Here is a 20,878-nt window from a genome sequence, read left to right as displayed (position 1 = left end):
TGGGTGGATGGGTGCGAAAATATTTTTTAAGACAAGGCATGGTCCCTGGGACCACGACCAGACCTTAAAAAATGAAACTGAAAAGTTTAATTTTTCGATTTTAAATTCATTCCTATAAGAATTACGCGATGCATTTAAAAAAAACTGCTGTATTAAAAAAGCAGCGCCAGACATGGTGGTCTGCTGATCACAGCAGGTCACCATTTCTTGAAAGGTTTAATCTTTTCTTTATATGCGGCGCATCACAGAATCAATAAACTTCAATTGAAATAACTTCTATAAATCGTCTCCTGTCTTGAAAAATCTACACTGTCTACCCTCCCATGCCAGAATTTCTCTGAAGAATTAATGCCTAATTTACCCTTTTGTTTATGGACTTCAGCTACATTTCTTTACAAAAGATTGGTTGGCTACATGCCCTCTTGAGATTTAAATCCTATCAATCAATTACGCCAACAATTTCGTGCTTCTGTGCGGTAACAGGAGCTGATACTTTTTTTCAGTCTGGTTTCAACCCTCTGGAATTACTTGCTGCACAAAATCGAGAAAATCTCATTTTTCTATTAAATAAAAAAAATTGCGTATTTTTTCTGTAATTTCTCTTGACTTATTTGGCCCTATCCTGCATCAGGTGTTTAGTACCCGAAGAGCACCAAGAGGCCATTTGAGTATAGACCATTTTGAAAGGATTGCAGTAAAAAATATTATAGGAAAAAGCGAAGTAAAATAACATTGTTCCAAAAATGTTGTCTGCTGAAAAAAACTTGAGTGAAAAATAGCAGCGTCAGAAAAAAAACAAAAAATGTTCTTTATAGAGGAAAGGTAAGTGCATTGGCATTAGGGACAAGGAGGCTTCCTCCTGCTAAAGTAGAGAGGAGTACTCATTGGGAGTGGGAAGGGTAGGGGATTAATAAGAGGTTTCAGGGAAGGATAGAGTTAAGAGGTAGTAAGGGGTTTGGAGTTCAGAGAAGATTAGCCTTAAAAGTGGTTCTGGGTTTTCAGGGGTTAGGGATGGTTAGAGTCGAAGGATAGTAAAGGGTTTTTAGGTTTCAGATAAAGGTAGTGCTTAGTGGTAGCAATGTTTTTTTTAGGGTTCCTGGGATGGTAGAAAAAAGGGGAAGTAAGGGTTTCTAGGTTCAAGGAAGAGTAGCATTAAGGGATGCCTAGGGGTTTTTAGGGTTCACAGAATCGTAGCATTAAGGGATGCCTAGGGTTTTTTAGAGTTAACACAATGGTAGCATTAAGGGCTAGTAAAGAATTTTTAGAGTTCAGGGAATGGTGCATAAAGGAGTAGTAACGGTTTTAAGGGTTCAGAGAAGGCTTTTAGGGTTTGGGGAAGAGTCTGGTGCAGGGTTTCAAGGATTCGGTGATAGCAAGCGAAGTTTATAGGGTACAGTTAGATAAATTAATGTAATAAAACAAATTTTAAAATTCAATATTTTAGAATTGTCATAGGTAGTAAAGATGGACACAACATTATTACCTCAACAATTTTACCTCAATTTTGATGTAGTTGACATTTTAAAAGTTGACTTTATTACATACAAAATATCAAAAGCCTGTCTTTTTTCAACATATCATGAAATAACAATAAGTCTGTTGTTTTACAGAGTCTCTTTAACTGATCAAAGTTCTTTTCACTCCCATTTAGAGTACTTATATCTGGCCTCCAGTCACTTTTTGTATATTGGCTGTATGCCAGATGGGCATCCATATCAATGCCTACAACTTCTTATAAACCCAGGTTGCTCTTTACATAAAAACATTCCGAGACACGGTTACATGCAATTTCTTATATGGGCTTTAACACCCTTGTTCAAGCTCAGCTATATTAAGGTAATGCTTTTAAAAAGCTGCACCATAGAAATGGCTAGAAAGATAACTACGAGTACAGAATGCTGCTGCTTGACAATTCACTGTCCAAGCATGAGCATGTGACCCACCCTCCTCTATTCTAGGCATCCTACACAAGCCCAGGATCTTTGTCAAGGCCATGGTTATCGGCACCAGGTGCCTCATTAATGAGGCCGTGCGTCACTTTTACGCCACTGGTGCGTCACTTTTTGTGACGCACCAGTGGCGTAAAAAATGCGCCTTGTTGCGCCACATTTACAAAGTGACACATCTAGGTAGATGCGTCACTTTGTAAACCTCTGCACCACATTATACCTGCACCAGGTATAATGTATGCAAGGGGGGTGTTTTGATGCAAGAAAGGGTCATGGAAGTGACGCAGTGAAATCTATAAGATTTCACTGCGCCATTTCTTGGCCGCTAATGCGTCAATATCTTACGCCTACCTCATGGCAGGCGTAAGACTGACGCAGGCCCTTTCACATGGGGCTTGCCCCATGTGAAAGGACACATTGCTGGAGTTGCGTCACTTTTGTGACACACTCCATCAATGCGTCACTTTTGCGCTTACAGATACGTCAGAAATACTGACGTATCTGTAACTCCTTGCGCCATGATGCGTCATACTGTAAATATGACGCATCATTGGTGTCGCAAGGAGGGCGCAGTGAAAAGTGACGCATCGCTGTTTTCACGCAGCGATGCGTCACTTTTCATAAATGAGGCCCGAGGTCTCTTACTAACTATCAAAATTAGAAAACATACTGCAGGACAAGTTGCTTTGTCCAATTGGCTGTACTCCTTGGAAATAAGGCCAGTACCGTTTCTTTTGGGGATCTGGCTTTCGCTCTTGTAGTAGTCAAAGCCACGAGGGCTTTGTTCGGAAGTCTCCTTGCTTAATGTTAGGAAACCTTTTAAGATAGGATAATTTGGACAATAAGCACATCCACGTTCATAGTTTTACCACCTCTGTAGTTTTTTTGCATTGTTATGATTGTCGTTATGTGATTCTCAATAGCACTAAAAAGCTATGTGCACAAGAGCTTAATAGAGTAATAATTTAAAAAAACATATTATAACATAATGTCCTTCTTCTAAGTCACCAGTTAGCTATAAAGATTCATTTTAAATGTATTGGTCTCTTTGATGAGGACGCTGATCTACCATACTCTTATTTCTAAACTTGATCATTGAATATTGATAGCTTTTTCGCTGCTGGCCATATCTTATTACAGAGCGTTAACCTTCTATAATTCCATGCCCTTTCTATGGTGATAACAGAGATACAGAATACACGGAAAGGGTGGAAAGAGGACTGGTAAGCCTCCTTGTCTCCCCACACCTGACTTTTACCGTGTAGATTGATTGGACTCGAGAGTCATCATCATCATCATCAATAATCTTTATTCGGCCAAATCAATGCCCATAAATGTACAGCAATAAATACGTTCTTCACAATCACATCAGGGATAAAAACCTGCAAATCAATCAAAAATCCTATAAAACAGCATAATAAAACACCACAGTTTATGATTTAAGATGCATAATTCTCGCTTAGCTTTATAGCAGCAGTAATATAGCCAAGTACAACAAATTTCCGGTGTAGCTAAAGATTGCAGGTATCCCAGTCCCTATTTATGTGCTGTGAAGAGCTTAAGCAAGAGAACTGGATGTGAAAACTGGGATGGGGGTCATATTATCTAGACTTAAGCAATCCTCCAATACCTCCTTCGAGAAACCCACCTTAGGAGTGCTCCATAACTTCAACCATAATAGTAAAGGAGCTATGCCAGCAAAGTCCTCCAGAAAACCTATTCCCAATTCAAAGCGTAAGATAAAACTTGGGATAGTTTGAGGGATCGCTTGGAGCCTTCACAAAAATGTGTTTTCGGCTGCCTGTAACTTCCTTGGAGCACCTCATCTAACTCCTGCACTATTTGCACCAAGTGAAAAGCACTTGCTCCTATAAAGCTGAGTCATCTCCTTGATTGGTTGTGACCTAACCTTTTAGCAAATTTAAATATCATTTCACAGGCTGCCCCCATCTTTTACGTTCTCTGATTGATTAACCTCTCCCACGACCCATTAGCATCAAGCAGAAGGCCTATATAATTAAAAGATTGTACTTTTTCTATAGGCGTCCCCCTAGTATTGAAACATTTGGATTTAGTGCGTTTGAGACCACAGGTCATTATAAATAATTTTAGGTGATTCACGTCAAGGTTCTGGAGGCGATCTGCTGTTAATGCTAAAAGAACTGTGTCATCTGCATATAAAAGTACTAGAACTGCATGGGTGCCAATTCGTGGGACGTCTTTATTGCATGACCCTAAAAAAGCATCTAGGGAATTGATAAAAGTAAAATATGAATGGAGCTAATATTCGCCCATCCTAACTGGTCTTGTACACCTTATTGGTTTTGTGCAGTCCCCTGATTGTGTATAACGCACTTTTGGGGTTGTGTGCCTATGCAGGAGCGAGCAAAAGGTGCTTAACGCCAGTCTATTTCATTCGTTCCCACAATTTCCTTCTACCTACTAAGTCAAAGGCACAGGAGAGGTCCATAAATGCCATGTGAAAGGCACTGCTCCTGGCCTTGACGTGCTGCCCCCATATTAGAGTTAAGTTGAGTGCCTGCTCTCGGTCCCTAAACTGGGTTGGAAAGCATTTTGGAATGGCGAAAAGACAGAGGTGGCCTTTGCCCAATCTTCCAATTGGCCCAAGATGTCCTGCCAAGTATCTTTACTGTAGAATCTATTAATGAAATTGGGTCACTTTTTTATAAACTGGTACTATGCTGGCCTCACTCCAGGAGTATTAAGTTACCTGTAACTGCTGCCCTAAAACATTAGTTAAAAGTGGTGCCCAGATGTCTAAATTATGTTTAAATCTATTGGGACCCCATCAGTGCCTGGGACCTTACAACTGACTGTGCTCTGGATGACTTAGGTGACAGATGCTAAGTCTATAGGTTCTACCAGCCAGTCCTCATTTAATAGATGGGAGTCTGACTTAAAGCCCTTCCATGACCATCCCCCTCATAAACCGAGTTAAAGGTTAGAGTGAAATGGTCAAATCAGTCTTGTTCAGAGATTTGGCACTCGGTGCCAGTGGCTGGACTATGCATGGAAAAAAGGCAGATTTGCTGTTTCACAAAAAAGCCTGTTGTCCTTCAAATGAGCAGCTTTTTCTAAATCCTGCAAAGCCATAATTCTGATTTTTTTTGCCTCCAATTCTCTAGGGCGTGCTTATAATTATTTCTAGCTACCCTGATGTCAACTATATTACACGTAGTGTCTTATTTGTTGGCGTTTTTAGTGCTTTGAGTGCTGCTGTACATTTGGGGCTAAACCATGATTTGGAAGAGTGCTCTTTCGGGGGTTTGTTTGTATATATATATATATCACATGACACAGTTCTACTAATTTCAATAAAGCTCTCCAAAATGTTACCTAGGGTCATATCCAGTGAGAGACATCAAGAAATATCATTAATAGCTACAGTATTCAAAAACTTATTTGGATCAGCATTTCCCCAAGAGTCAAAATGTCAAATTGATATGTCTACCCGTGATGTGGTCAATAAGATTAAATATGTCTTCCACAATTTAGATACTATCATTGAAGCAACCAACAAGTTAATTTAGCTATGACATTCAGAATGTTTTGTCCACAAGACACAAGCATTACAAATCACTTGTGAGGTCCATCCTAATAAAATTTAATTCATTAATAGACAGCTGCATCTCCATATAAGCCGCCATGTTGGATAATATGATGCACAAAAAGCTGTCCTATTACCATCTTGGGGGAGATAATTGTCGCCCAGCGTGCCTAGCACTGATTTCCCTAATGCCGGCTATCGCTGAATTAAATCGCTGAGTTAGCACATTATCATCAAAGCATAACTCAACGGCGATATATAATCCAGCGATAGCGGGGAAATCGCCGTTTTGCAGGGAACAACGCTGGATTTCCAGCGATGTTCCCTGCAAAACGGCGATATGCTTGATGATATGACCCTGTGGTCGTAACACATCAATCTGCCTCTCATTGTCAACATTCATTAGTCAGAATTTTAGCAGACATTAGTTTTCGGCATAAACCGCGGTTTTCGCCAAAAACTAACGCCTGCTAAAATCCTGAGGGCCACCTTGTAAATATCGCGATGTGCATTTAGCGATAATTCACAAGGTAATCCGTCAGGGGTATGCCCAGTGACGCCCACTCTGCATCTCATTAGAGATGCAGAGCGAGGCATCGTCAAAACGGCTGCTAACATGCGCTAATGCATGTTAGCACCGGCTTGCAAATAGAGCGAAAAGATTATCACTGCTTTTTTGGCTCTAAAAGCCAAAAAAGCGGAGATAAGGCCCTGTAAATATGCCCTCTGATTAGAAGACTTCAAGCAATGACCACTTATTGAACCTAACTGCATGTTAACGTTGGAGTTGTACATTCCTGTTTCTGATTACTTCTCTGGGTCTTTATTCGCAGGTCGTTCTTCAGCAAGGGAAGCAGGTCAGTCCAGAGTCTTCTTCGATACCATTTGCAGCCAACACCATTCACACGAGGGAGTGAGATGCACTAAGAAAAGAGAAACATTGAGACTTAAGAATAAGCAGAATGTGTCCAGGACTTAAGAGCAGTCGAATCCTCCATCGAACAAGGCCACCTGCTGTACTTGAGGAGCAACACACCCCTCCACACCATCTCTGCACAGTGAAGCTCTGGCCTGTCCTGGACCTTCTGGCCTCTTGTCCTTTCTCGCCACACCCTCTGCCGCTCCAGATTCCTTCGACCCTGGGAGAGGTTCCTCAGAGGTTAGAAAAGGCTTCACCTTGCTGCGGAAAACAAGAGATTTTTCAAGACAATCAAGTTTTTTTAAACATTTTTTTCACGTAGCACATTCTGTTGTTTCTTTCTCACTTCATCGAACATTCTACACCAGACATACAAAAAATGGTCGGGAGCAGTAGGCTTTTCATCATGTGGAGAAGCTGTTGAGGTGTTAGTGATTCAAGAACCTGTGCGTGTGTGTGTGTGTGTGTGTGCGTGTGTGTAGTGTGGTTATGGTTGTGATTTCCAGTTATATTATTTCCTCTAATTTCAGTACGAGGGTCCTGTTCACTTGAAGAGAAGTAAGATATGTTGACAGATCTTGCTTCCCTGTGCTACAGCTGTCAGGGTTCTTAAAATACTACATTGCATATAGTCAGACAATTTTGCCCTAATTGAATAAGTAGTTGTATCAGTTTATTTTGATGTCAATTGAGTTAAGTTCCCAGGATGCATTTAAGGGCATGTATTCATCAATCTTTGACCGAGCTCAACGCGACAAGCCACCTAGCTGGGCTTTGCTGCGTGAAAGGGAAACAGCATGAATGTGCCATATTTAACATTATACGGCACCTTCCTGTCCTTTGCTAGTGGTGGCACACTTTTGGCAGCCTAGTGCCAACACAGGTACACTTGTGTCATGCGTTGCAGGCAGGATTGTTTTTGTGCAGGAAGGGACACTTCAAGAGAGGCATTTTTCTCTTTCTATGTGTGCAGCACGATGCTCCTTGCAGAATGCTTGCTGCACAAAAACAGTTCTGTCTACAACGTAGGCACCCTTGCGCAATTGTGAAAGGGTGCCTATATTGACGCTAGAGAGCAGTTTGTGCGCCAGCGCAGTAAGAAAGCAGGAATGGGCCGTAGAATGTTAAATACGGTGCAATTATGCACTCTCACTTTCTGCACAGCAAGGTGGCTTGGGGCGTTAACTCAATAGTTATTAAATATGTGCCTGTGAGTCTACTATAATTTAGGCATTTCTCCTTTGTCTCTTCCCACTACTCGTTGGGACCCAAAAGCAAGTATGAGAAGTAATACTATGGGACTACTTGTTTGCATACTCATACTCTTACTTGCCTTTGTGAATTGCCCCGTAACTTGTAACTCCCTTTAAGTAAAAGTGCAGATATGGCACAGTCCTTTCTACTTGTACTAACTGTATTTTAAAATTGCCCGAACATTCCTGTTTTCTTACCATTTTAGATGTTGTTGTGCCAACTCACCAAGGCATGTTAGAGTTCGTAAAAGGGTACTATAGAAGTACTGCTTTACATGCTCCAAAATGCCTTTGTGAATGGGCCTCATTCTTTCAGAAACCGTAAAAGTGGATGAAATCCTTGGACTCCCCCACTTCCAGGACCGACTTTAATCCAAATTTCACAGAATGAGTAGCTAAGGCAGACTAGCTAGAGGCGACCTGCACCACTTGAAGGCTTTAATATTTTAAGCAGGATAAAAAAAATGGGGGGTCTCTAAAAGGGGTATTGGCTATGGAGTTAGAGGTGTGGCTTACCAACATAACCTAATTTTGTGATTCTCTTAGTATGCCCCCGACCAGTAGTTTTGGTGTTTCTCTGAGCTTTCCGTTATTGCATCCAGATATAATAAGATAGCAACTGACGTTCACCTAAAACCAGCCAAGACAATTAGCTTTGTCAGTGGTTGTGTATGTCAGCTCTGGAGAAAGACAAAGTTTGGGTGACCATGTATTCTGAATACCTTTTTGACCCACTGACAGGCACTCAACTCTAGACCTCTTAATCGTGGCAGTAATAAACACTTGGAGGCGACGCATGGACTATACAAGAATAAAATGCGGAGCGGACAAAAAAATACAAAAACACAACATCCTGGCAATAACTAACTCTCTCATGGAGTGCAAGAGTCAGTAAAAAAAGTGAAATATAAACTGACACTAAATCAGACATGGATTAGCCGAACATTTATTGCAATCATTGTTCAGAAATCATCAGTTTTTCCCCGTAAAGTTTAGGACATAAATGTATGGCCCGTTTCGATGTCCGTTCTAAAATAACTACTGGCCCCGAGACCCGGAGGGACCCGGTACACTTAAATCCGTGACCTCGTGTACCATGCCTCAGATGCAAAAGTGGAAGCCACTCTGCAAGCCCATCAGCCTGCTATGCACAGAGTTAAAAAAGCAGCAATGCTGATGAAATATTTAGGTGTGCTATATAGGATTAAAGTCAGTAAACTAAGTGTGCAAAATAAGAACAAATGCAAGCATCAAGACTCATTGCCACCTGCAGACATTGACAGAAAGGAAAAAAAAACACTAAACTTGTCTGAGATAATAAAACCAAGTTTAATAATGCCTTAGAAGTGGTGTCAGCCCACTCTGCCGCGGCAGCGCTTCTTCTGCTTCATTGCGTTTTAAATCCCATGGTAGTTATTTCATTATGTGCTAATTGTCACAGCCTGTCTCGGAATGACTTCTGTTTTTCCTTGGCTGCCTTTCACAGGTGTTTGTGTAATCTAGTAGCGGCGTCATTAGTTTTTAGGAGTTGTTTTTGTGTTCGAGTTCTCCCTCCTCTAGTTTATGCACAGACGTCATTCGCAAAACGTCAGTCAAACCGCCACAAGAACACCACCGTGTGCGCGCCGTTACATTAGAGTTTTAAACCTGGAACTGTTCCGGGGTGAAGTGCGATTAGCAGGCTCAGTCAGTCTTTTCTTCCTAGTCATGTGCACTCTCATACGGTGGCGTAATGAAACTTGGAGGGGGCCTCCTACATAGAAGGCCCCCACGCTCGGATTCAGTCAGGACCTCAGGCAAGGGCCCCGCCACCCATGCACAGTGCCGAGGGAGCCCCATGGAGCTCGTCCCCCCTCCCACGACCACGGGGGCTAATGTTACGCCATTTCTCGCACAGCCGCCAAATAGCTTATGATCATGAGGAATACACTGCTTCGCAGGGCCGGCTTTAGCCCTGGTGGGGCCTGGTCAGGTGCAGCACTTACTTGGGGTGCCCTAGACCCGATGAAAGCCTCCTCAGATTCTCTCACTACTATTGGGTAAAAGTATCCCAAATCTCTCCAATCATAGGTTATTGCTAAACACAGCTCCCTCACCCGGAGGTCAGCGCCCCTTCCACAGCTCAGCGCCCAGTGCGGCCGCACCAGTCGCACTGCCCTAAAGCCGGCACTGATGATTGTCTACTGCCCGCTAACACTAAAAGGTAAAATACTTTTTCACGGTACAGTTCTTTCCATTGGTAAGGCAAGCTTCCTGTGAACCAATTCCCCCTTTAAGAGCTGCACGTACTTGCCACTCGTTCCGTTATCTAGGGGCATATTATCAAGAAACTGCGTTAACAATATCGCCGCTTTAGTGGCAGAAAACTGCCGCTAAAGCGGCGATAATGGGCTTGATAATACGCCCTTGTGAATTCCCATAGAAGCTCATGTTCTGGTGTGGACATGGGCTTCTATGGGAATTCTCTACGGCGTATTATCAAGCCTATTATCGTCGCTTTAGCAGCAGTTTTCTGCAGCTAAAATGGCGATAATGTTAACGCCGTGCTTGATAATATGCCCCCTAGTTCTTTTGGAAAAGGTGGTAACATTACACTTCACATGAAGCGTAAATACACTGTGGTTCGAGTTGGAGGCAGTGCTCTTTGACAGAGCTACAGGAGAGGTATGGCTTCTTAGCTCCTGGGTAGTCCTACCTCATAAAGAAACTGAAGCCCTTCCACTGTTTAACCATGGCTCTCTTCGAGTCAGGGTGAAAATACATGAGTTGGGAAAAGAGCTTGTAACTTGTTTTAGGATAAAACATGTTTTCATTGAGGAAAATGTTTGCAGAAGATTTCAGAATTTGCATTTTTTTTATTGATGGTGAGATGGAAGAACTTTTGAAATATACCACCACCACCACCACCACCTACATCACACCAAAAACAAGAAGTAATTTCTTAAACAATTACAATTTGTAAAGTAGGAAGAACATATTTTATTTTTTCATTTTTGACTTTGGGAGTTAATTATGAAATAGTTTAGTCCTATAACAAAAATCAAGATGCAAGTTGTTGTATACTGCGATGAAATGTATAGTAATTGTTTCTGTTATACAAACAAATGGATCTCAATTTATTAACCTCGTAAATAGGACATACTTCAGAGGGGTAATCCCTCCTTTAGCAAACACCAGAAGCTGTAAATGTCAGTTTTATTGCAGCCAGGAATACTTTTAATGAAGTAAGTACAAATTTAGATTATTAGATTAATGGGGCAATGATATTAATTTTACTAGAACATTCAAATTCATTATTTCTTTCAGTTATGCTTCTGAAAGCATTCTGTGGTTCGTTTCAGGAATAATAAAAATAAAGAAGTTGCACTTTCATGACTCCAAAACAAGTGAGGATAGCCTCATAGACAGTTCACTTACATTCCTTAAAAATAGCAAAAAATCAATTGACGGTCAAAGAAGATTTTTTTCCTATGGCCCAACCAATTCTTTTAGACATTTGCTTCTGCCTCTGTTTGTAAGAAAAACCTTTCCATTGAATTCATGAAGGTTTTACCATTAACTTCACAAAATTTGGAGAGGGAAAGTCCCACAATTTCAGCCACCGCAATTCAACATTGCTTGCTTGTAAATACATCTTTAAAAGTCTACCTACCATGCTGTCATATTTTTGGGCAATTCTTCTTACTTCATGTTTACACACTGTCCTTCCCACATTCAACACTTTAGAACTTTTCTAAATAATTTTTGATGTCCAAGCTGATTTCAGATTTCAAGACACTTATTCACCCAATAGCAGAAACATTTATATTAGCTTTTCAGTGAAGAGAAGCTTTTGAAATCTGTAAGCTTGGGATAATTTCTTTGCATATTGTTTGCAAACATAATAATAGCTGTAATTCTCAAAACAACATCAGCATTTTCTATGGGTGTGTGGGTGTCCAGTGAATGGTAACGCAAACTCTGTATAATGTGTACATTAATATGCATGCATGAAATTCAAAAATATTTAACAAGAAAATTGGAATGTAACCTTAACTGTCCTGGTGAGAGGCCTCATACATAGAGAATACATATCAGGTAACATGTGTAACTCCATTGAGGGGTTCGAGTGACATAATATATGAAATGACCAAATTGTGAATGATTTGCAAATACCAACAAGACATTCCAATTATATTTACGTACAGGAACATTCTATCCTTTATGTATTTTTTTATAATACTAGTGAAACACAATTTTGTAATCTTCCCATTGGTTTGAAATCCATAATTCATGTGAATGGCATTAAATCTGTAATTTACAGGCCAACGGTACTGATATGATGCAATTGCAGTGAGTTACAGCTTTTGTATGTAAATTGCCAATAGCCAAATAATATATATATATATATATATATATATATATATATATATATATATATATATATATATATATATATAGATATATATATAGATATAGATATATATATAGATATATATATATATATGAACAAAGGTGTTCTACTTTGGGCTATCTTTCCTCAGGGTGGAAGGTGCAGCAAGGGTTAAATGGAAGCCATGTTAGAAAGTGACGGCTCAGCCCTCCTTCACAGCATGCCGACAAAGCATTAGGAGCAGTGTAAGGCACGAGTGGGCAGACTGGGTGGCTCTCCATGGACCATGATGCAATCTGTTTCACATTGTACTGTGGGGAAGAATGCTGACTGATGATGAGTGAGATGGATGGTGGCTTCCTCTCTGTAAACCATGTATAAAAACACCACATGCTCTTTCTCTCCCTCACTTGCTCCCTAAATGAAAGTGCAGTCTTACACTGCGTCTGCTGAACTCACAAGGGCAGCCCATGACCGAACTGTGATTTTTGTAATACTTTTTAGCCATGGCACTCCACACGAATTGCTCCACCTTTCCAGATATTCTTGCGTGTTGTCTGTTTCCTTGTACAGTGTTTGTGATCTGTACGTGTATTGAACAGTTTCTATCACTGTCTTAACTTGTCTTTCAACGTTTTCACACAGTCGTTTAGGTAAGACCTTTTTCACAGTTCTTCCAGCCTGCATTGTCCACTGGTAGGGCCCGAAGCTCGGCTTCTCCCCCACTCTCTGTCGTCTTCAAGCCACTCCCTCTGCTCTGCTGGTCCAGTCTGCCGTAAGTAAGCAATACAGTACATACATCAGAGTGAACCTCCGTGCACCTGTGAGGCTTCCAACTGATGCTTCGCTCATCTTAGTTCTGGACGAGACCAATGTGCGCAGTGAATGCGTAAGACAAGGTCACCACGACGTGTCCGGTGCAGCAAAGAGGCATGGAAAATGGCGAGGGGGACTTAAGTACCCCTCGCCCTGCCTGCCGCACTGGACGTGACCACACAGCTCCTCCTACCCCCCCTTCCGGGACTCCTCCTGCCCGGGGAGGAGAGGGTGCTAGAGGGGGCGGAGGGAAGCCCTCTGTGACTAGGGGGCCGCCCTCCTGATGGCCACTGCGTGGCCTCGGGCAGCCGCATATATATGCCTTCTCTCAAGTCTAAAACAGTCCCGCCCCTACTATTCTCCAAACATACTATTCTCCAAACAATCAGGACCTGTTCTGGGATCAAACCCGGCTGCTGCAGATCGAACAGCGACTTCTGCTTTTGTGTATCTGCACTTAAACATTTGACCAGGGATTTAAGTGGGATGAAAAAAACTGAGGGGGTCTCTCATAGGGGCGTGGCCAATGTAATTAAGGGCGTGGCTTAAAAAACGTAAGCTAAAAATCTGTGCTTAGCGTGGTGTGCCACCCGACTTGTATTTTGCTGTTTCTGTCATTGCATCCAGAAATATGATACGAAGTAACATCATACCTACAACAAGTCAAGACTATTGGCTTTGCCAATGGTTGTTTGTTGCATAAGCAGCAAATATGGCCTGTATATAATATTGAAAAATCTTCCACTTAAAGCCCTGGTGACACCACAGCTATGTTGCTGCTCTTGGGTTTCAAAAAGAGAAGGGAAATCCAGAGAGAACATGACTCTTTAAAGGATTTCCCTTCCCCTACAAGGCTCACCTGGCATGATGTCATGCGGTAACTTCTCCACTAGTGAGAAGTGAGCAGTGTGAGCACGCATACATCCATGTGCCTGCTGTCACTGCAGTCCGGGAAAAAATGGACCGCCTGTGCCAGGGCACAAAACAGAGCCCGATACAGACTCTTTTTGAGGCTCCCTTTAAAAAACTGCCGGTGCTCAGCACCGGTGAGACCCGGCCCATTTAAAGCCCTGCATTTGACATGCTTTTTGGAGCTGTGGCACGGATGTGTGCACCTGGCATAAAAGAGAATTGTGGCACAGCATATGGTACAAGCAGACCCAGCCCAGTTTTTTTACATTTCTAAACACAGGGACCAAAATAGGGGCTAACTTTTTCCACCACGTCTGATGCCACAAGCAGCGTCCACACTTCTCACATCCCAAAAGTCTGGTCAAGTCCACACTGCCTGACAGCTCAGTGAGCATAAAAGGATTCTATGCACATAGTGAACGACATGCGGTTATTCAGTGCAGTGGGAAATGGCTGTGACAGGTACTTCCCATGCTGCAACATCTGGTGCCTACAGACATCCAATGGAGTCAACTACAGTGGTCACGGTTAGTTCATTGGCGGTCTAACACTCTCAAGTAAGCTTTAAGTGGGATGAAAAAACTGGGGGGGTCTCTCAAAGGGGCGTGGTCAATGTAATTGAGGGCGTGGCTTACAAACACGTAAGCTAAAAATCTGTTTTTAGCACAGTGTGCCGCCTGACTTGTATTTTGATTTTCCTGTTATTGTGCCTAGATATATGATACAAGTCACATCATACCTACAATTCACGACTATTGGCTTTGTCAATGGTTGCTAGTTGCACAAGAAAAATAAGCAGCAAATATGTGGCTTGTATATAATATTGAAAAAGCTTCCACTTAAAGCCCTGGTGACACCACGACAGTGTTGCTGCTCCTGAGTTTTAAAAAGAGAAGGGACATCCAGAGAGAAAGTGACTCTCTTTAAAGAATTTCCTTCCTCTTCAACGCTCACCACGCACACATGTATGTCACTACTGTCCGGGAAAAAAAACGGACTGCCTGTGCTAGGGCTCAAAACAGAGCCCGATAGAGACCCGTTTCGAGGCCCCCTGAAAAAAACTGCCGGTGCTCAGACCCCTTGAGACCCGGCCCACTTAAAGCCCTGGCCGAATACCCTATCCTTTCGCCACTATTGGCACAAAGATGGATTCGTTTCACACGTCCTATAAGAAAGCAGTGTGACCTGGTAAGATTTCCCACTCTTCTAGAAACGGATTCAGAAAAATGGAAGCAGCAGAGATAGGGTTCACAGAACAGCTTTTCCTCACAGCAGAGCCCTCGCCTCAGTGGTTAAACGGTTGTCACAGCTGTCGCCCATAGGGAAGATGTGGTTGGAGTGGTGGACAGCTACAGGCAGAAATCCAGAGACAGAAACATGATGGAAACATCGTGTATGGATTACAAAAGTCTGAAGCGCCAGGATACCCGTTGGGTGACAGCCATTGCGCTATACAAGTATGCCAATACAATACAATACACCTTGAGACCCCGGGCGCCCCTCGGTTCGAGTGCGAATCCCTGAAATGTCTGGCCTCAGAATGGTGGCTTTCCTCTTTCGTCCTTCCTCCCCTCCCAGCAGTTTCCGGGTCCTGTGTTCCACCTGTGATGTGTCGAGGTTGTCTCTAAAGAGTCCACTCACCTGTTTTAAGCCACTTTCTAGTTGAGACGAATCGGCGTGTTTTATTAATATTTTTTGTAGTCCCTTGCAGCCCTTTCTCACCTTTTCTCTTGCAGTGCTTCTAAGGTTATGCAAAGTCTCGTACTGACTGGAGCGGCCATTAAAATTGCTCTTCTCTCCTATTTATATAAATACATCATGTACTTTGTTGTAAATATTCTTCCTCCAATGCATCCGTACTCTGTATAGTCTCTGTAGTGTTTGTACTTTTCACATTGATTTTCTAATGTGCCGCAAGCGTCACTTCCGATGACAGCTGCGTCGGACGCTGCTCTTCCGGTTGAAAGTCATTAAATAGCAAAAAAATGAACTTGAATGCAGAAGTCAAACTATGCGCATGTATAAAAAAAAATAGTACATGAAGTAATTAAAAAAACAGGAAATTATTTTGTGTTAGTGTATTTTTTGTTCTTGCTGCTTCTCGGTGTGTGTGTGTGAATAAGGACATATGTGTGCCGGAGATAATGCGTGTTGCTCTAGAGCTGTGGCATATTGGTAAAGTGACCAACTGGCATGGGTACAAGTTCAGGATGGTAAATGTAAAAATTCAGGACGGTGAGTGTACAAATTCAGGACAAAGGGTCAAAATTCATGACAAAAATTCAGGACAGGAGGTCAAAATTCAGGACAAAACTTTTTGACAAAAGGTACGTTTTGCAGACACATCAGAGAAGGTTGCGCAATAGTATATAGGTAAGCCCATCCATAGCAAACATAGTCATCCATTTGCAAACCTATCCATCATGTATGCTTCATCCATCATTTCACTCATCCATCCCTCCATCCACACTTTCACTCATCCATCCACCCTTTCACCCTATCCATCCGCACATTCATCCATCCACTCTTCCACCCATCCATCCATTCACTCATCCATCCATCTAGCCATTTACCCTTTCATCCATCCAGCCATCCTTTAACTTACTCATCCATCCACCCAGTCACTTATCCTCCACCCATTCACCTTTTCAGTCATCCATCCATCCTTCCTTTCTCTCTCCATTGACCCTTTCACTTAGCCATCCTTCCTTCTATTCATCAACCCATCAATCTACTCATCCAATCATTAAATTCATCCATTGACTCTATCACTCATCCATCATTTCATTCATCCATTCATCCTTTCTCTCATCCATCCACCTTTTCACTCCTTCACTCATCTATCCATCCTTTTGTCCATCTACCCTTCCTTCCACTCACTCATCCATCCTTACATCTACCCTTTCACTCATCTGTTCATCCATTCACCCTTTCACTTATCAATTCATCAATCCATCCATCATTTCACTTATCCATCCACCCATTCACTTGCCCATTAGCCACCCTTTCACTCATCCATCCATCCTTTCACTCATCCATCCAACCATTTACCCCTCCATCTACCCTTCCACCCATACATCCATTTACCTCTTCTCTCTTCCATCCTTCCACTCACTCATCCATCCATTCATCCTTTCTCTCATTATCCATCCATTCACCCTTTCTTTCATCCATCCACCCGTTCACTAATCCATCCATCCAGCCATCCACCCATCGCTTCACTTACTCACTTGCCCACCTTTTCATATTAATTATGAGCTGAGCTTTTGCCTGCAGAGTTGCAGACAGAAGAGGCCCATCAAGAATTTCACCCTTGCTGTTGTTCCTAAAGCAAGGGGTGGGGGTAGGGTTCACTCTGCTCCTGCACATACGCAATCTGAAAAAGTGGAAGTCATGAATCGTGCATGATGCACAGTGCCAGGCCATGAAGTGACTGTGACGTGTCTTTCCAGGGCTTCAGGCGGGATGAAAAGAATTGGGGTGGGGGGTCTCTCCAAAGGGTGTGTTCAATGTAATTAAGGGCGTGGCTTAAAACACCTAACCTAAAAATCTGTGCTTAGCATAGTGTGCTGCCGGACTGGTATTTGACCTCTTCTGTCATTGTATCCAGATATATAACACAACAAGTAACGTTACACCTACAACAAGCCAGAACTATTGGCTTTGTCAATGGTTGTTAGTTGCAAAAAATAAAATAAAAATGCAGTAACCATGGATTTGTTAACTATAATATTGAAAATTCACTTTTCTAAAAGGATGAGACTGAAAGAGGCTATCCCCTTCTTTTTAACTTGTTTCACCAACTTCTCTGAATGAACTGGATTCTCACATAGCAGCATTGGCGTTTTTGCACATTTCTTCCACCTGCCTGAATGTCCTGCCCTGGACCGAGGCAGGAGGAGGCCACCCCATGCTGTAACAGCCTAGACTGGCCCATTGTCATTCTGTATGTGCCAATCAGCCGCAGACAGAATGACAATGGGCAGATGGGGCTGCTCTTGTGCTCCCTGGAAGAGTGGGAGGCAGCCCCATAAGGGAGCTGATCAGGCTTTATGCAGTGGAACAGTGCTGTTCCCCAATGCCCAAAATTACGGACAAAAGGCGTACGTAACAGGGATCGTCACAGACAACGGACGTGAGATCCAAACTGCAGACGGTCGCAAAATTTAAGTACGGTTGGTCACCCTACATATTGGCTTGCATGAGTGTGTTATCTATTAGGTTGCTTACATGAACTATGCATGTTACTGTGATTTGTAGCCAGTCTAATAATATATACACATATTAGGTTGTTACAAAGTCACAAGGTTACTATCAGTAATAAAGACCCTGTAACTCATCACTGGTCTATCTTATATCTATACATCAGATACATCTCTTCCATTCAGAGACATCAAGCGGAGATGTGACGTGTCTTTTCTCTATGGATTTGGAAAATGAGAACCCTACCGTTGTGGTTGTCTATGAATTTCCAAAGACGGTATACTTTACTCATCTTCACAGGGGACGCATCGGTTGAATAACTAATATTCGTTGCATAAAATATTTTTTGCAGGTCATTTCTTCGTCTCACTATGTGAATGGCACAAAGTTGATGAACACAACAGAAGACATCCCTCTTAACTCCTTTAGAAACAGAAAGAAGATGTGATAAGTACTGTGTGCTGACCTGGTCAAGTCAACTGAGGCTAGTAGAGCTTAGCAGAGTGAGGGCTTTATTTATGAAGGCCTTGCAAAACTTTTGCACTGCAGTTGCGTCACTTTTTGTGACACAGTGGTGACGTAAACAATACACCAGCTGCACCATATTTACAAGGTTTATATAAATACAGTATCCCAACAGGTAAAACTTAGAAAGGCAATTGCCAAAGTATGCACGAAGCATTACATGAACAAGTAAATAAGGAGACAGTTATTCCAACGATTTGTATGCTACAATTACTTATATATTTGGTTCAAAATAGGAAGAAAAAGACAGGTTAGAATACTCAGAACAGTATCAAATTCACAAAGTTTAAATGACAACCGAGTGTACTTGGTGCTCAATTATATACAAGTGATGACTAGCGACGCAAGTGGAGGGGTGGAACAGCGTGGGCGGTGCAATGTGAACAAAGTGCAACATTTATACAGTGAGTGGCTCAGTGTTTGACATATTTAAGGTGACTTCAAATCACAATTCTGTAGAGCCACACTGGATGTTGCGCCTCAGTTTGCACTGTTGGGTCGACGACGTTTTGGTCCCGGATCAATTGGGACCATCTTCAGGACGGGGTTGTGTCATGTTCAAAACTGTGGGGCAGAAGGGAACAATGAAGGATGTGATGCGGTGGGGAAAAAAGGAAGTAGGGGGAAAAAAGGGCCGGACGGGAGGGTACATAAACCACGGGTGGCTGGCAGATGAGAGGAGAGCTATGTAACGTGCTCAAGGGGTGAGACTCGAGGAGGAAGGTGCAAATAGTGGGGAAGAAAGCAAGAATCAGTAGGAAAGAATCAGTTAGGGCACGTGGAGGAGGACAAAAGAGGGTAGTGCGTGTCAGGGCCAGTTGTAACAGTATCATGCATCAAGGATACTAAGCCCAAGAAAATCCACCGAAAGGGTAAGGAGTAAAGTAGGGTAGCTGCAGCGTACGTAATAAAGCAGCAGATAATAACAGGTTCGCGAGAGAGGTGTCAAAGCACATGCGATGGGTATCACGGAGTGAATAGCAAAAGATTGTAAAGGTCCCTAAGTGTGGAACCATGCAACGGAGTGCTGCAAACGACACTGAGTTCCTGGTGAGGGAAAGGGTCACCAATCCAAGGGAGGTGGTGTCGTGAGAGAGGCGAAGGGCGGAGAACGTAAAGGCAATACCTGGAGGGAAACCGGAAAAAGGTGTCCGGCGGGTTGGTTGAAGTCCAATTCAAGGGGATCTAAAACAGGAGAGATACTGGTTGGGGAACGTGCATGGGTGGGTACGGCCGATGTGAGTGGAGGGGGATGGGGGAGCTCATTACCTGGGGCACAGCTGTCGGCGACGTGGCGCCTAAGCGCAAGCGTCAGAACAGTAAATGAAATCAAGGCGTTCCAGTTGACCGAAGCCTGTAAAGGTAAGGGGACCAAATTAGAGAGGAGACCAGTAAGAGGCGTTCTTGTACGTATGGAGGAACGGTAGGGACATACTTGTGTGATTGAAGGGCTTGGATCAGTGCCTGAAGCCAGTAAAGGAGACAGGCTGCAGTCAAGTCTCTCAGGCGGTGGGGGATCAATAGGCAGGCGGGCGGGGATCACGTAACTCCGGTGGGGTGGTCTGGGGGCAAGAAGGAATCGGTTAAGTAAAAGTAAGTAAGGGGGGGGAAGGAAAAAAGGGCGAAAGGGAAGCTCGTACCTGGGTAAATCGGACCACAAGGCAGGAATGAATCCAGCGAGGAATCTCAGAGCGCTGACTTCCGTGTCTGGGAGGTCCAGACTACGGAGAAGGATGCCGATTGGATGGGGGGCGTGGTTAAGGCGGGGGCAGGTCTGAGGTCGGAATGGGAGGGGAAGGGACTGGAAGGATGGAAGAGGGCGTAGCGGTTTAATACCAACAACACAGTCATGTAAAACACGCTATAAGGCTCATACAGTTATAAATAACAGTCTGATCATGCGCATCTGGTATAAGTGAAAGAATAAAATAATGAACTAAATACCAGCTAGCTAAGTTAAGCGCAATATGAATAACAATGTAATACATATACAGCACATTGACAAAAATGAGCGACATCGAACCATCTGGTAGGAGGAGCCTGATCGTGGTTACACGGTTGTGAGCAAGGCGCATTTCAATATGTAATATCAAATTGTCAACAACTATTCCTGAGTCAGGGTAGGTCCCACTTCCTAAGTGAATAAATAGAGAAATATGCACTGGGCTGGTGTCCCTAGAATGCCATTCAACACTACCATAGCTAATTAACCCTGTAGGTCATACGTATAATGAATGCTTAATAATACCCCAAGTGGGGGAGGAGCCGTGCCGGCGACCAAGATGGCCGCCTGAGCCACTATCCTGAACACCGTCCTTACCATCGGGTGGGGGACCAACACCTTAGTCGCTAGGTGAAATT

General features: G+C 42.9%; 1 protein-coding gene and 1 long non-coding RNA gene across 2 annotated transcripts in view; one reads left to right on the top strand and one right to left on the bottom strand.

Moving 5' to 3' along the window:
- PDE1B (phosphodiesterase 1B) overlaps positions 1-6,488 on the top strand; it is a 1,091,117-nt gene extending 1,084,629 nt beyond the window's left edge. Inside the window, exon 15 of the mRNA XM_078688664.1 lies at positions 6,351-6,488. The gene's annotated coding sequence lies outside the window, so the exon portion shown is untranslated. The remainder of the gene's footprint in view (positions 1-6,350) is intronic.
- Positions 3,242-20,238, bottom strand: LOC144829481 (uncharacterized). Its single transcript, XR_013610680.1, has 4 exons — positions 20,158-20,238; positions 19,953-20,079; positions 19,787-19,871; positions 3,242-6,697 (listed from the first exon to the last, which is right to left on the bottom strand). It is a non-coding gene; the product is annotated as an uncharacterized LOC144829481 (long non-coding RNA).
- Positions 20,239-20,878: the final 640 nt, after the last annotated feature.

Source organism: Lissotriton helveticus, chromosome 1_1, assembly GCF_964261635.1.
Source record: "Lissotriton helveticus chromosome 1_1, aLisHel1.1, whole genome shotgun sequence".
Lineage (NCBI taxonomy): Eukaryota > Metazoa > Chordata > Amphibia > Caudata > Salamandridae > Lissotriton > Lissotriton helveticus.
Note: the sequence above shows the minus strand (reverse complement) of the source record. Positions and strands in the feature narration are given on the sequence as shown.